The sequence below is a fragment of the Plecotus auritus genome, assembly GCF_963455305.1.
Source record: "Plecotus auritus genome assembly, chromosome: 3".
NCBI lineage: Eukaryota > Metazoa > Chordata > Mammalia > Chiroptera > Vespertilionidae > Plecotus > Plecotus auritus.
Genome location: NC_137772.1, coordinates 9,968,164 through 9,981,687, shown reverse-complemented (window position 1 = coordinate 9,981,687; position 13,524 = coordinate 9,968,164). Strand labels below are relative to the sequence as shown.

Sequence of the window (13,524 nt, the reverse complement as noted above, 5' to 3'; positions counted from 1 at the left end):
GAAATAGCTCAGGGAAATCTCTGGCCGCCAAAGGTGAAATGTAAACCAGCTCTAATAAGCCCAGTGTAGCTCTCATTTTTCAAACAAACAGATGAAGAAGCTCAGGGACAAAATCTAATTGGATGGGAAAATTATTCTGAAGTGGTTTAACAAATCAACTTGATTTACCCCCCAAATGTCACTGATGTGAAACTGTGGCTACAAAATCCATAAAAAAATCCCTCAGCAGCTCTGATCACCATTCCCCCTACTTCACAGCCCAGAAGCAGATGTCATAGGGGAGGATAAGATTGACGGACACTAAACTCTGAATATGTTTTCAAGAACAAACCGCATCCATCAAAGCCTGATTCAGAAAGCTCCCCAGAAAGACTCAGCCCGCTCGGCGGCACCGTGGATGGGGGAGTTCCTGGAAACCGCTCCCAGGGACCCCGCCGCTCCGCCTGCGAGCGCATTGGCTTCCTTAGAGCCCAGTCCTCACTGACAAGGCCCTGATCACGCGTCCGGATGACAGGTGGCTACATGCTAACCTCCTAGTTCCATAGTGTCGCCCAGAGCAATCCTCTCCACGTCAGATGCACCACCCCAGAACCCACAAAATATGCCTCCAGTCTTACACAGCTTAGACCTCCCCGGGGAGAAATGCAAGATCTCTGGGCCAGGAGGCGGCCAGGCACAGAGCAGTGCATGCTGGGGGGGGGGGGGGAACAAGGAGAAGCCACTCCCCCATCACCTGGGGGTCTGACTCACTGACTGGGGCCAAGGTGGGGACCCGCAATGGGACAGACTTGGAAGCTCCAACTGTCTCCGAGAGAAGACCGAGTGCCCTCTGTCTACAGTGTTCCAACCGCGAGAGGTCAGGCACCCCGAGCTCACTGCCCATGACCTCGCACCTTCCAGTCCTTTCCAGTCAGAGTCTGCAGCAGCGGTTCTCACCCTGCGGGTCGCGACGCTAGTAGAGTCGCCTAAGACCATCGGAAAACACAGATATTTCCATTACGATTCATAACAGTAGCAAAACTACAGTTATGAAGTAGCAACGGAAATAATTTCATGGTTGGGGGTCACCACAACAGGAGGAACTGTATTAAAGGGTCACGGCATTAGGAAGGTTAAGAACCACTGAGTCAGACCACGGAAAGCCTGTGTGAGCTCGCACTCAGACATCTGCAACTAAATTCAAATTACTGCCTCCCCAAAAGCTGCACCTCTTTTTTATTTATTTATTTATTTATTTATTTATTTTAATATATTTTATTGATTTTTCACAGAGAGGAAGGGAGAGGAACAGAGAGTTAGAAACATCGATGAGAGAGGAACATCGATCAGCTGCCTCCTGCACACTCCCCACTGGGGATGTGCCCGCAACCAAGGTACATGCCCTTGACCGGAATCGAACCTGGGACCCTTCAGTCCACAGGCCGATGCTTTATCCACTGAGCCAAACCGGTTAGGGCAAGAGCTGCACCTCTTGCTCGTAGCTTAAAGCTCCAGGCCGCAGCCAGGTTAGGGGCAGTCAGTCTGGCTGGTGGGGAGGAGAGTGTCCTCAGAACGTGGTGTTTTCCGCAGAGCTGACCCCACACAGGAATATGTGACCCTCTGTCCGTCCAGGATGAGCTCAGCTGGCTTGTCGCCATTTGTCAGGTGGCTTGTCGCCGTTTGTCCCCTCCTGTAGCCACAGCCTCAGTTCCCACTTAAGTCTAATCAAATCCAAGAGGCCATGCGGGTCCACAGGACGCCATCACGCTTCTGAAAGACAACCCTAAAACCATGGCGACGGGGATGTCAGCAGAGGACTTGACAGAAACCGCTCAATGTCTGGACCATGTCACTAGGGAACCAACTTTCTATAACTTTTCAAGCCACTTAAGTGTAGAGGAAACATTCTGTCCTGGAAATCTGGCCGAAAGGTGACCCTGAGGAAGAGTCACTTGCTTCCCTCCCTCCTCCGCCCGCCTCCAAGTGTCTGTCATTTTGACTCCTCCTGTGACGTCTCCTCTGCCTTTCCCATGCCAGGTGCATAAATGATTTTAACAAATACTCCACTTTCTGGACATCCTTACTTTTTCTCTCCCTTTTACTATTTCCCATAGTCTACGGCAGTGGTCGGCAAACTCATTAGTCAACAGAGCCAAATATCAACAGGACAACGATTGGAATTTCTTTTGAGAGCCAAAATTTTTAAACTTAAACTTCTTCTAATGCCACTTCTTCAAAATAGACTCGCCCAGGCCGTGGTATTTTGTGGAAGAGCCACACTCAAGGGGCAAAAGAGCCGCATGTGGCTTGCGAGCCGCAGTTTGCCGACCACTGGTCTACGGTGTAGCAGGAGATAGTTGAGGTTTTGTTGATGAGCAGAGGGGACAAAGATAAGACCAGGAAGACGTATTTGTGGCACCTGCCGCTGCCCACTTCTCCGGAAAGGCAAAAGGCAGCAAGCGTCCTGGCAGGAGACAGTTCACCATGGACACTGAGGACACAGGCTTCCATCACACACTCTTCAGGCAGCCTGAGTTGGCATCTTCAGATTGTGTGTATGTGTGGTGAGGGGGGAGTGTATGCTTAAAAATAAGACATACCAGCTAAAGGGAAGCAAAAAGAGAAATGCTACCTGTCTGTTGCTACTTTGTTTTTTACCTATGAAAATACATTCTCCTTAATTCTCTACTAAATATAATGTTATCAGCCATATGCTGATGGATTAATATGAAAAGTTGGACCCAATACCCACCAGTAGTCCTGGGACCCTGGAAAGGGCTGCATGGAACTCCTGTGTTTCCAAATCCTGTGGGAAGGCAGGAACGTGGACAATGGGGATGGAAGTCTGAAACCACGAGCACTCACAGGATCACAGTGCATAGTGATAATAGCACCCAACCCATGAACTTGTAGGAAACAGAAGTGGGAGACAGAGTAACAGAAAATAAATAAAAAAGGAGAGGAGAAGGGTGGAGTGGGGGGAAGGAGGAGAAGGAGTAAGTACAATGAAGTTTAAGTTTGCCTTGTCCAACCACTCATTGGATACCTGAACCCTGTCTCACACGGAATTTGTGGGAGTGGAGAGGAGAATGCAGAGCAGTGAGCGGAGTGTAAAGGGAAGACACCAAGTTCTAAACTAGTGGGTGTGTATGTATGTCCTGAAAGGAGGTGTCAATCATCGCAGATCACATCCTCGGGAGTGAAAGGCAATGTGGAATAAACGGCTACATGGCTCAGCCTGGCAGGAGCCTGCTTGACCGATGGAGTATTGGTCCTGTTCTCCACTATCCCGGGAGCAGTCAGCGGGGCGTGGAGCTGTCCTTGCCAAGTCCACAGCTCTCAGGCCTGGGTGGGTCTGCAAGAAAGAGGGGGAGCTACAACACTGGGTTTTCCTGCGGTGCCAACATTTAGGGAGGTCAAGTGCCTCAGCAGTGGCCAATTTCCCCCAAGCAGCATGTTGTGACACTGGCCCACCTCACTAGGATGCTACAAAAATAATAATACATAGAAATGATTGTAAAAAATAAGGTAACTTAAAAGGGACAGTGAAACCCCAATCTTCCCCACCGCCTGATCTTGCGATCTCAGGTTCAGATCAAGGGTGCTGAGGTGGAAATGAGATCCCCGCTCAGGAAACTAGAGCTGGGAACCCCACGTCCAAGGGCTCAGGGCGGCTTGTCCTTGCTCCCCGGCTCTCTCAGTAAGGAGGGCGCTGACTCACGCTGAGGGCCGTGCAGCTGTGTGGTGCTGTCAGATGGCGTGCATATAGGTAGGGACTTTATAAGTACATGTTCCCAATTGTACAATGTCACCTCAAGGTCGAGGATTAGAAACCATCAGAATCAACTTCATGCTAGGTGCATAAATGATTTTAACAAATACTTCACACTTTCTTGACATCCTTACATTTTCTCTCCCTTTTACTCCAGCAGGTATATCTTTATTACCAACGTTTAAACCTTCATTAAGAACTCAGTGTTGTTATAATAATAGCTAGCAAGGTGAGAGGTTTAGGTGGGCTATCTTTTTTTTTGGGGGGGGGGGGGCGCGGTGGCTATCTTATTCAGTCTGCAAACTCCCTGAGGGCAGGGACTCTTATCTTTCCTGGATTCCTGTTGCCTGGGAGGTAGTGGTACTCAATTTCTGCTGCAGGAACTAGCAAACGCATGAGGAGTGGAAAGCAACCTACAAAGCAGGTACTGTTATTGTCCCCATTTTGCCATGTCCAAGGTTAAGTGGCCGAGAGCAAGATGCAAAGCTGGCCGTCCAGCCCCCCAGCCCGGGCTCCTGGCGAGTACAGGAACTACCTTTACATAAGTCCTCGGGTTGGGTTTGCTTCTTGTTTTGTTTACTGACCGGCTTGAACGATAAAATCCTTTCAGGGTTGATTGGAACTCCACACCCAAACTCCTGGAGCCAGACCTGGCCCCTGAGAACTAGAAATTGGTATCTTCGGCAACAGTGAGCAGAGAAAAGAAGCCAGTGGGGCAGGTTGGCTCAGTGGATGGAGCGTCGACCTGTGGACTCAAGGGTCCCAGGTTCGATTCCAGTCGAGGGCATGTACCTTGGTTGCGGGCACATCCCCAGTAGAGGGCATGCAGGAGGCAGCTGATCCATGTTTCTAACTCTCTATCCCTCTCCCTTCCTCTCTGTAAAAAGTCAATAAAAATATATTTTAAAAAATAAATAAATCAGAAATGGAGCTGAGATACCGGTCTCAGAGAGAGCCAGTGGCGGATCGGGAAGGGCCTCCGACCTTGGAGGGGCTGGAGGCCGCCTGGATCCGCAGGGACTGAGAAACGCCGGCGGTGAGGAAGTGAACACAGACCAGGACCAGGTGGGGCGAGGAGACGAGTGTCTGAGCAGAGGCCGCTGCGCAGGGCCAGGCTTCCACTTGGCTGGGTTATGGCTGGGTTAGGCCCACTCAGTGGACCAGACACAAGGAGACCATGACCACAAACATGTCTTTTCAGATGACTCTGTGTAGACTCTAGGGCAGTGTCTACTCAGGGGCAGACACAAACGCAAGGGTGCACCTTAAAGGTAAGGAGGGGGGCAAGTCTCAGGCTACACGCAGGGGTCCTCAAACTTTTTAAACAGGGGGCCAGTTCACTGTCCCTCAGACTGTTGGAGGGCCGGACTATAGTTTTAAAAAAACCACTATGAACAAATTCCTATGCGCACTGCGGGCCCAGGACGAGTCGGCTGCTAAGCAGGACAGGCAGCGGCACCCGGCGGGCCGGATCAATGTCCTTGGCGGGCCGCATGTGGCCCGCGGGCCGTAGTTTGAGGACGCCTGGACAGCATCTGAAGCAGGGACGGCCCCGGAGAAGCAAAGGTCTTTTTCACCCATTTCTCTCTCTGCCTTTTTCCTCCTCGACTCCTCCTGTCCTCTCACACCACGTTAGTTTTCAGATGATGTTTCTCTTTAACATCTCCCTGTCCTGCCCTGCATTGGTGTATTCTCAGACAGTGCACAGACACAGGTCCTCGTTTTGCACGTTTCAGTTAGATTTCCTCTGCCCAGGCTCGGACTCTGATTCCAAGCCACCGGACCTGTGGTGCTTATTTTGCACTTTGGCCTCTGAGCCTCGCTCACGCTGCAGTACACCCGGGTGACCTTCACGCCGTTCCCTCACCGCTTCCAGCCCAGCTCCCCTGATGCCAAAGCCACAGGTCATTCTTTTGTGGGGAATCGCCTTTTTTTTTTTTTTACAAAAACAAAGAGAAAAACTCAAGCCCCGTAAATAACTTGCGCACTGCGCAGCGATATGCCACAGGCTGAGGCTCCTGGGACAGTTCACATGGAAAACGTGCCCAGCGCTGCCATTCATGCGAGTGGATCAGGGCCCAGAGCGCGTGAGGACACTGTGAGCGTGGGCCTGCCGGCCCGCACAGGTGCAGCCCAAGTGCGGGGTATGGACAAGACCACCCCTTCGCTGGGCTCCAGTCCTGTCGAAGCCACCCGGCAGAACCCGGCAGACTTGTGTTTCTGTCAAGGGCTCCGGTTTTCCGTCATCTATTTTTTATAGCACTGATACTAACCCAATTGCAGCGAATGGAGGGTATTATTTCTGGCTCGGGTGCAGCGCCGTGCTGATTTGCCGGTCCTAGGAGGCAGCTCGCTGTGCTGGGTTTCATCCACCCTTGACCATGGCAGACCTGGTTCCACAAAACGTAAGTGTTCTGAGATGCTTGACATTTCAAAATGCAAACGCCTGCTTCCCCATGCGCGTGGGGGAAAGGGCCTGTGCAAGAAGCTGGGAGAGGGAGGGGAGTGTCACTGGGTCTGACGTGGGCAGGATGGCGGTGGGCTGAAGGCCACGCAACAATCTGCTTCTTCCCCCGGTTTCTGGCTCCTCCGTATGCCGTTACTTTCGGAGGGAATCTTGGTTTGTTCTGAAGCAACTTTGTGACATTTCAGAATCATGTTGTCCTGTGCTCTTTCTGAAACGCTGTCATGGCCTCATGTTTAGGTGCTCTCCAAATAGAATAGGCTTGTGTTTTGAGATTTTTAAAAAGAGTGACAAAGATTCGCAAGCCAGGAAGTTTAGAGAGAACCATTTATAAAGGAATATAGCTCCCCCATCCCAATCTCTCTCTCTCTCTCTCTGTCTGTCTCTTTCTCTCTGTCTCTCTCTCACACACACACACACACCTGTACACACAGAGATTTAAAAAATTAACCAACTAACTAGCAGTAACGCCATATATCAGCTTAGAATGCTTTTTGTTTACAGTAGGTTTCCTTACAATGATTCATTCCATATCAACCACCATGACCATCGGCTAAGTTACCCAGTGTTAAGCTTTGAGTCTGTAGAGTATTGCGCTGGGCCGTTAGTGGCTTCATGAGCGTTAATGCCTCACAGTGTGTTTCCCTGTGACTATTAACCACATTTGAGTTGCACAGATAGTACCGCTTCTTCACACATGATACTGTTTTGTCCTGTATTGTCCACTCGACGACTGTTTATTAGCTTTTTGACTTTGTGAATGTAATTGCCGTTTTGTAGCTGGTAAAAACAAACAAAAAAAGAACATGCCAAGCCAACTCCTTGCAAATTGCTATTTTTCAGTGTTCTTGTGCGTCTTGCTCCGCCTCACAGCGAGATCAGTAGGACACCAGCAATGGGAGCCAGCCAGCTCTGGGCTGCGTTATTCACTTTCTATGAAACGTGACGGCTAATTTGCACGTTCACACTTACTGAATGCCAGAGTTCCTGAAGCCCTGACAGCCAGCCCTCCAATCCAGCTCAGTATGCCAATAGATGATGGAGCCTGGGGGTCCCCGTGCATTGGCTCCATTTCCGAGGTGTTGCTTTGGTCAAAGACAGAAATCAGTTCTCGTTCAATGCTCTCTAGTAAAAGGGAAGAGTAAGCGGGCAGTGGGAGGAAGAGCAGAATGGAGACGGTTGTAAAACAAGCTTGAACTTTCCACTGAGAGTCACAACAGGAGTTCAAAGGCCAAATATTTAATCAAATTGAATTTAAAAGGCCATGTCAAGTAAGGACCCCTCCTTTAGCCCCACTGGTGGATGCTTCAAATGCTTTTTCTATATAAAGAGATGTTTGATCTGATAGCGCAAAGGGGCATTTTTATGTCCCAGGGGAAAAAAAAATTTATTATTCTTAGCAAAGAAGAAATCCCGGACATGTAGCCAGATATGGGAACAAATATTTAAGGGGTAACATTTTTTGGCAGGGAACAGAAAGAAAAGAGTTTTTTTCTAAAACACTTGGCAGGGTACAAAGCTTCGGCATCTTTCTAAGCTCGCCCGGTTGCAAAACCCCGAGGTGTGTTTTGCTGTTCCTGTCAGGGAAGAAGGAAGCAGCCTGGGCTGGGCTGGCCTCTGAGCCCCTCACTTCCCTCCCCACGGAGCTCAGTTACAGGAGCTCAGCCCCTCTCGGGAGGCCCAGTCTGTCCTCCGCTCCGCCCCAAAACGAAACACGTGACATTCCCAGAAAGAACTGAACGCAGCCAATTTCTCAGGAAATATCTGAATGACCCCAGAGGTGACCGGCACAATCATTTACATGAAAATCGCCTAGAATGTGAACATCCGTGTGTGCTAAAAGCTACCCATGAACGAGCCGCTTGCTTGCTTGAGGCGCGGAGGCAGATGTTAGAGAAGGAATGGCAATCACAGACGCCTTCTGCCTGTCCCTTCCGTTCTGTGGGTTCTTCCTCGCACACTTCCCAGCCGGTAGTTACGTGTGTTGTATGTTGCGTTTGCTTCTCCCTCTCAGTGTCGTTGATTGTGGTTGGCAGCTAGTGGCTAGTCCTTCAAACCAGAAGCCACTGAGCTGCTTTCTGTCCCCTATTTGGACCGACAGCGTGCGTTTTTGTACACTGAGTGGAGAGGGACAGGTTTGTTTATTGCAGGAAGCTTCCCTGTGTTATTACTTTTTGTTTTTTCTTCGTTTTCCCTTGGAGCTCGGCAGGAGGTTGAGGCCTTTAGACCGCGGGCAGGATCCGATTTTGTGGAGATGTTGCTTTCTGGGCGGGAAGGTCCTTCAGCTCCTCACCTGCCCTTCCACTGTGTGACATGTCAACCCGCATGCAGGTGTCCTCCCTCCTCCGATGCGGGGGCCACACCAGATCCACCTAAGCACCCCACGTGGGCTTAAGCACCTCTCAGCTGTCTGGGGGCTTACAGACCACCTACTTTTTGAAATGACGATGTTTTAAGTTGTGTTTTTAAGGCTGGGATTCCCCTCCTCTCTCCATCCCCCTTTTCCCAAGAAAATCTCATTTCCTTTGAATCGCACCTGTGTGGTCAGCCCAGGTCTGCCTACACGGTACCGCCATTCCAGGGCCTCGGGTTCGGAAGGAGCAGACCAGTCTTTACTAGGAGGAAAGAGGAGACCCGGCCCCGATAATCCCACTGTCCTCTCCCCGCCCTTGCTCCCTCCAGGCCTGGAGTGGACATCGGGCTGGACAGTGGCCGTTCTCCGTCCCCAACGTCTCTAAGCCCCAGACCTGAGGCTTGAAAGCAGGAGAAAGTCTAAGCGCCAAGTCAGAACAGCCATTGGAAAATCAACCTCTCCTCCTCTCTTGCCCCAAAAAAACAGTGAAAGGAGCAGTGTTTTCAAAGCACTTCGGTGATCACGAAAAAGGGAGAAACGGTGAGCCACCGCAATGCCAGGGAATGTGTCCAGTTCTTACCTCAGTTACCGTTCCTAGTAAAGAAAGTTAGAAGCTCAGATTAATAGATGTTGCTAACAGACACCCAGAACTCAGATGCCTTATTCTCTCTCACTGGACCTGCTCACCTGGAGTGAAAATGTTGGCGGCGGGGATTCTGCCGGTAGGTTGGCATTGATAAGGAAAATGGGGCAGGCTCCATTTGAGGGGCATCTTTCCATTCACTTCAACATGGACGATCAGCCCCTGATCGCAGGCTCTGCCCAGAGGGAGCTGCTGTGGGGATGACTCCTTTAGTTAGTTTGCTGTTCTTTTTGCTCTGCAGGCGGCTGTGGGGCGCGTAGCTGTCAAACATGAACCAATGAAATCTTGAGCCTGGTCTTGGAGTTGTGGGGGTTCAGAGCTAGTCACCCCAGGGTGTGCTTCTGTGGTATGCTGATTGTTTTGAGCCAAAGGCGATTTCAGGTTCAGGCTCAAGAGAAACTCCTGCCCCTCCCTCTAACTACCTAGAAGAACCTGGACCAGGGGCCTCGCCCATAATAAGAGATGATCAGAGATAACCTCATTTGACCTATCCATGAGAGGTCAGGACAAACTTCTACTTACTAAACATCTTACCATCCTGCGGTGAAGCCCCTAAGGCAGTGGTTGGCAAACTCATTAGTCAACAGAGCCAAATATTAACAGTACAACGACTGAAATTGCTTTTGAGAGCCGAAAACCGACTTCTGCGCACGGGCCACAAAGTTTCAATCGCACTGTACGTGTGGCACTGCACGTGTGCGCCCGCACATGGTATTTTGTGGAAGAGCCACACTCAAGGGGCCAAAGAGCCGCATGTGGCTTGCGAGCCACTGTTTGCCGACCACTGCCCTAAGGCATCTGCCTCCTCCCTTGCTCAAGATGCCTTACATCCCTCAGTCCCCTCTCTACCTCGGAACCTCTCATGGATGTGGGCTCTCTGACTCTCCCGTGCATGTGGGCATCCCATACACACGTATGTTTTAAACTTGGTGATTTTCTCTTGCTAATCTGCCTCATGTCTGCTGGGCTATTAGACCAGCCAGAGAACCTTGAGGGTAGAGGGAAGTTTATTCCTCCCCCACAGAGCACGCTTGGGGTTCAGTGGGTTGTGTCAGAGTAGCTCTGGACTCAGCCAGTGGCGAGGACCACCCCAGAGCCCCCCACATGCATACGGGGCCTGGGCCTAACCCAGCATCGGCTCCCTGGGGGAAGGTCTGCTGTCGGAAGCCTCCTTTTCAGACTGTTTCAGTTGTACCAGCGGAAACTAACGCTGTGGTCCTTAATGTCATCGGCTTCAGCCTCTCCTTAAAACCCTCTTTCCCCCCCTTCTCTCTCCCCAGTCCTAGGTCCGCTCAGTAACCGCCAGGGTACTCATTCCTTCGTGAACAGACTGCTTCTTCCTTAAGGGTCCCGGGCACCCTCAGACCAGGGAAGACTTGCGCAGGGGAGGAAAGAATAATTTCCCCTCTACCTTTCTGCTTTCTTAGCTGAGACCCCTGTCATAAAAGACAGATTAACAAGAGAAAAACAAACAGAAGTTTATTAGCACAGATACCTCATCTGTACATGGGAGAGACCTGAAGAAAAATGAGTTAACTCCCCAGGTGGCTAAGAATTCAGGCTGCAAACCTACCTTTCTAGGGAACCGGGAGGGGGATGTAGGCCTCTTAGGGCAGAGGAAATGGTTTTCAGGACAGATGAATGGCCCTTAGGAGAACAGCGGGGAGGTGTGGTGGCTTGTGAGAGTGTGTCTGAGGGTGGTGTGGACATCTAGTCTCCTCTCCTGTGGTAAGTCTGTCCTCCTGGTAGATTAAACTCCCCCCCAAAAAATGTATGACAGTTGAGTTTCTCTTAGAGGTTGTGTCTTTGGGCAGATAAGGGAGCTCAGAGGAAGCCTGTCCCTGAGCTGCTAGTTTTCAAGTGTCTACAGCTCAAAATAGTCAATATAGACTAGAGTGGCATGTTTTGGCATGTCATGTCCTGAACTCCTGCAGTCCTATTTTGGGGTGACATAGTCTCCTATCCTTCACTTTTATTTTATTTTTTTAATATATTTTTATTGATTTCAGAGTAGAAGGAAGAGGGAAAGAGAGATAGAAACATCAATGATGAGAGAGAGTCACTGATTGGCTGCTTCCTGCACGACCCCACTGGTGATCGAGCCCACAACCCGGGCATGTGCCCTTGACCGGAACCGAACCTGGGACCCTTCAGTCTGCAGGCCGATGCTCTATCCACTGAGCCAAACCGGGTAGGGCTTATACTTCACTTTTAAACTCGGGCATCAATTTGCCATTTCCTTCAATCCTATGGTTGCCTCAGTTGCAAAGCATACTTTTTTTTTTAATTTGGCACAAGCCTAGACTTGCACTGTGACCCCTGCATGGAGGCTAGCGGTTAGTCATTTTTAAGGATGAAGCAACTACAAGGTGAACTGAGTTTGCTTCTTCTTCGACTCAGTAGCCGAGCACGCAGGAAGCCATGATGAGCAAACTATTTGGGATCATGACAAAGGGGCGCTTTTAACATGGCCATGGCCATGGCCATAGCAGAGTGCGTCTGAGCACTGATGCCAGGGCCCGGCTGCTATGTCGGAGGCCCTGCCCGTCACCTAGGCCCGGGGAACTGGCACCTGTCAGTGGCCCCACCTTGTATTATTGGGAGGATTACCTGAGCTAACATAAAAGCTTGGAAAAGAGCTTGGCACACAGTCAGCGTGGTAAGTGTTGGCTGCAATAAATGCTACAGCTGTGTTGCAGGGAACTTGGCAACGTTAGCCCGCCATTAAAATTTAAATTCTAAATATTTTCTGAGATATTTGTTAACTGCAACTGTTAAATAATCTAAGCATCATCAAGGCATATGCACAGGATTTTAGTTATCTGAAGGGAAACATTAACTTTGATCCATTATTGACAACGGGAACAAAAGCACACACGCGCGCACATGCACACATGTACACACACATGCACATACACGCACATGCACATGTGTACACACACACACACACACACACGCACAGGAATACAGACCAGGAACAACAACTTAACTAAAATTTAACCAAAGCAGATACATTTGAATGAAGACTTGGAGGGATTTTGTGCGAGTGTGTGTGTGTGTGTGTGTGTGTGTGTGTGTGTGTGCAATTTGCCTTTTTCTCCTCGTCGTCAGAATAGTTCCATTTAGGAAGCACACTCCCTTCCCAAATGTGCAGATATCTGCAAATAGTATTCTGCCCGGAAGGGACAAAGCAGCTTACCATGCGTCATTTCAAGCAAATTGGCCACGATGTCAAAATGGAGTATTTATTGCTGTTTGGGGATTGACTTACCTGCAGAAACACATATTGCTTCTCACCATGAAATCAGGGCCATCCCTGGAAATAGGATGACCAGGCATGTGCCTCAGGAAGGGATGCGAGGGTCCCTGAGGAGCTCCCACGGACTCCCATGTAGCCCCCACGTCCCATCACCCTCACTCCTCCCTGCTCTGAAATGCCTGCCACTGGGGTCCATCCTGTGCTTAGAAAAGACAAATGTCTCGCTTAAAATACGGTGTCCCCGAGGGAGCAGCGTGTGATCGCCGTCTCTTAGCACACTGTAGAGCCTGGACAGTCAGCTACTGCACCCCCTTCAGTTGCAAGAGCAGACCTTGAAAGGTGACTCTGTTTGTGGAAAGAGCCTGGGCAACAAAGATTTGAGTTGCAGGAAAGGATCAAGAGCTGGTGCAAATATTCAGGGAAGAGTCTTTGAGGAGGGGGACTGCGAGCAGGGGTCTCCTTACATAGGAACTGGCTTTGGGTGGAGAGAAGATATCGGAGCTCTCAGTGGGGAACGGGCGGAGGTGAGAGAGCCGACTTCATCGGGCAGGAAATGGCTTGCTCCCTCTTGTCCTTTAGATCCCTTCCTCCTCCATTCTGCTCCACCCAGACTTGGAAAGAACTAGAAAGGCACAGAGCCGGTGGGAACGGCAGGAATGAAGTGTATTAGCATTACGGTCCTCACCATACTGCGCGCTTCCATCCTACTCAATGCTGATCGGCGGTGATGGAGCTTCGTTAGAGAATGTTTGTTTCAAATAAAGGGGCAAGGAAAGTGGAAATTAGTCAGCAAACCGGACCGGGGCTGCCAAAGCCACACTGCCTGTTCACCCCCACCTAGAACTGAGCCTGGGTAAAACAGCCCCATGAGCCGAAACCGGTTTGGCTCAGTGGATAGAGCGTCGGCCTGCGGACTGGAGGGTCCCGGGTTCAATTCCGGTCAGGGGCATGTACCTTGGTTGCGGGCACATCCCCAGTGGGATGTGTGCAGGAGGCAACTGATCGATGTTTCTCTCTCATCGATGTTTCTAGCTCTCTATCCCTCTTCCTTCCT

At 50.3% G+C, this 13,524-nt stretch overlaps 1 protein-coding gene across 8 annotated transcripts in view; it reads left to right on the top strand.

Moving 5' to 3' along the window:
• The window catches only part of SORBS2 (sorbin and SH3 domain containing 2), a 207,745-nt gene that overhangs the window by 59,641 nt on the left and 134,580 nt on the right, over positions 1-13,524 (top strand). The gene's annotated exons all lie outside the window — the stretch shown is intronic.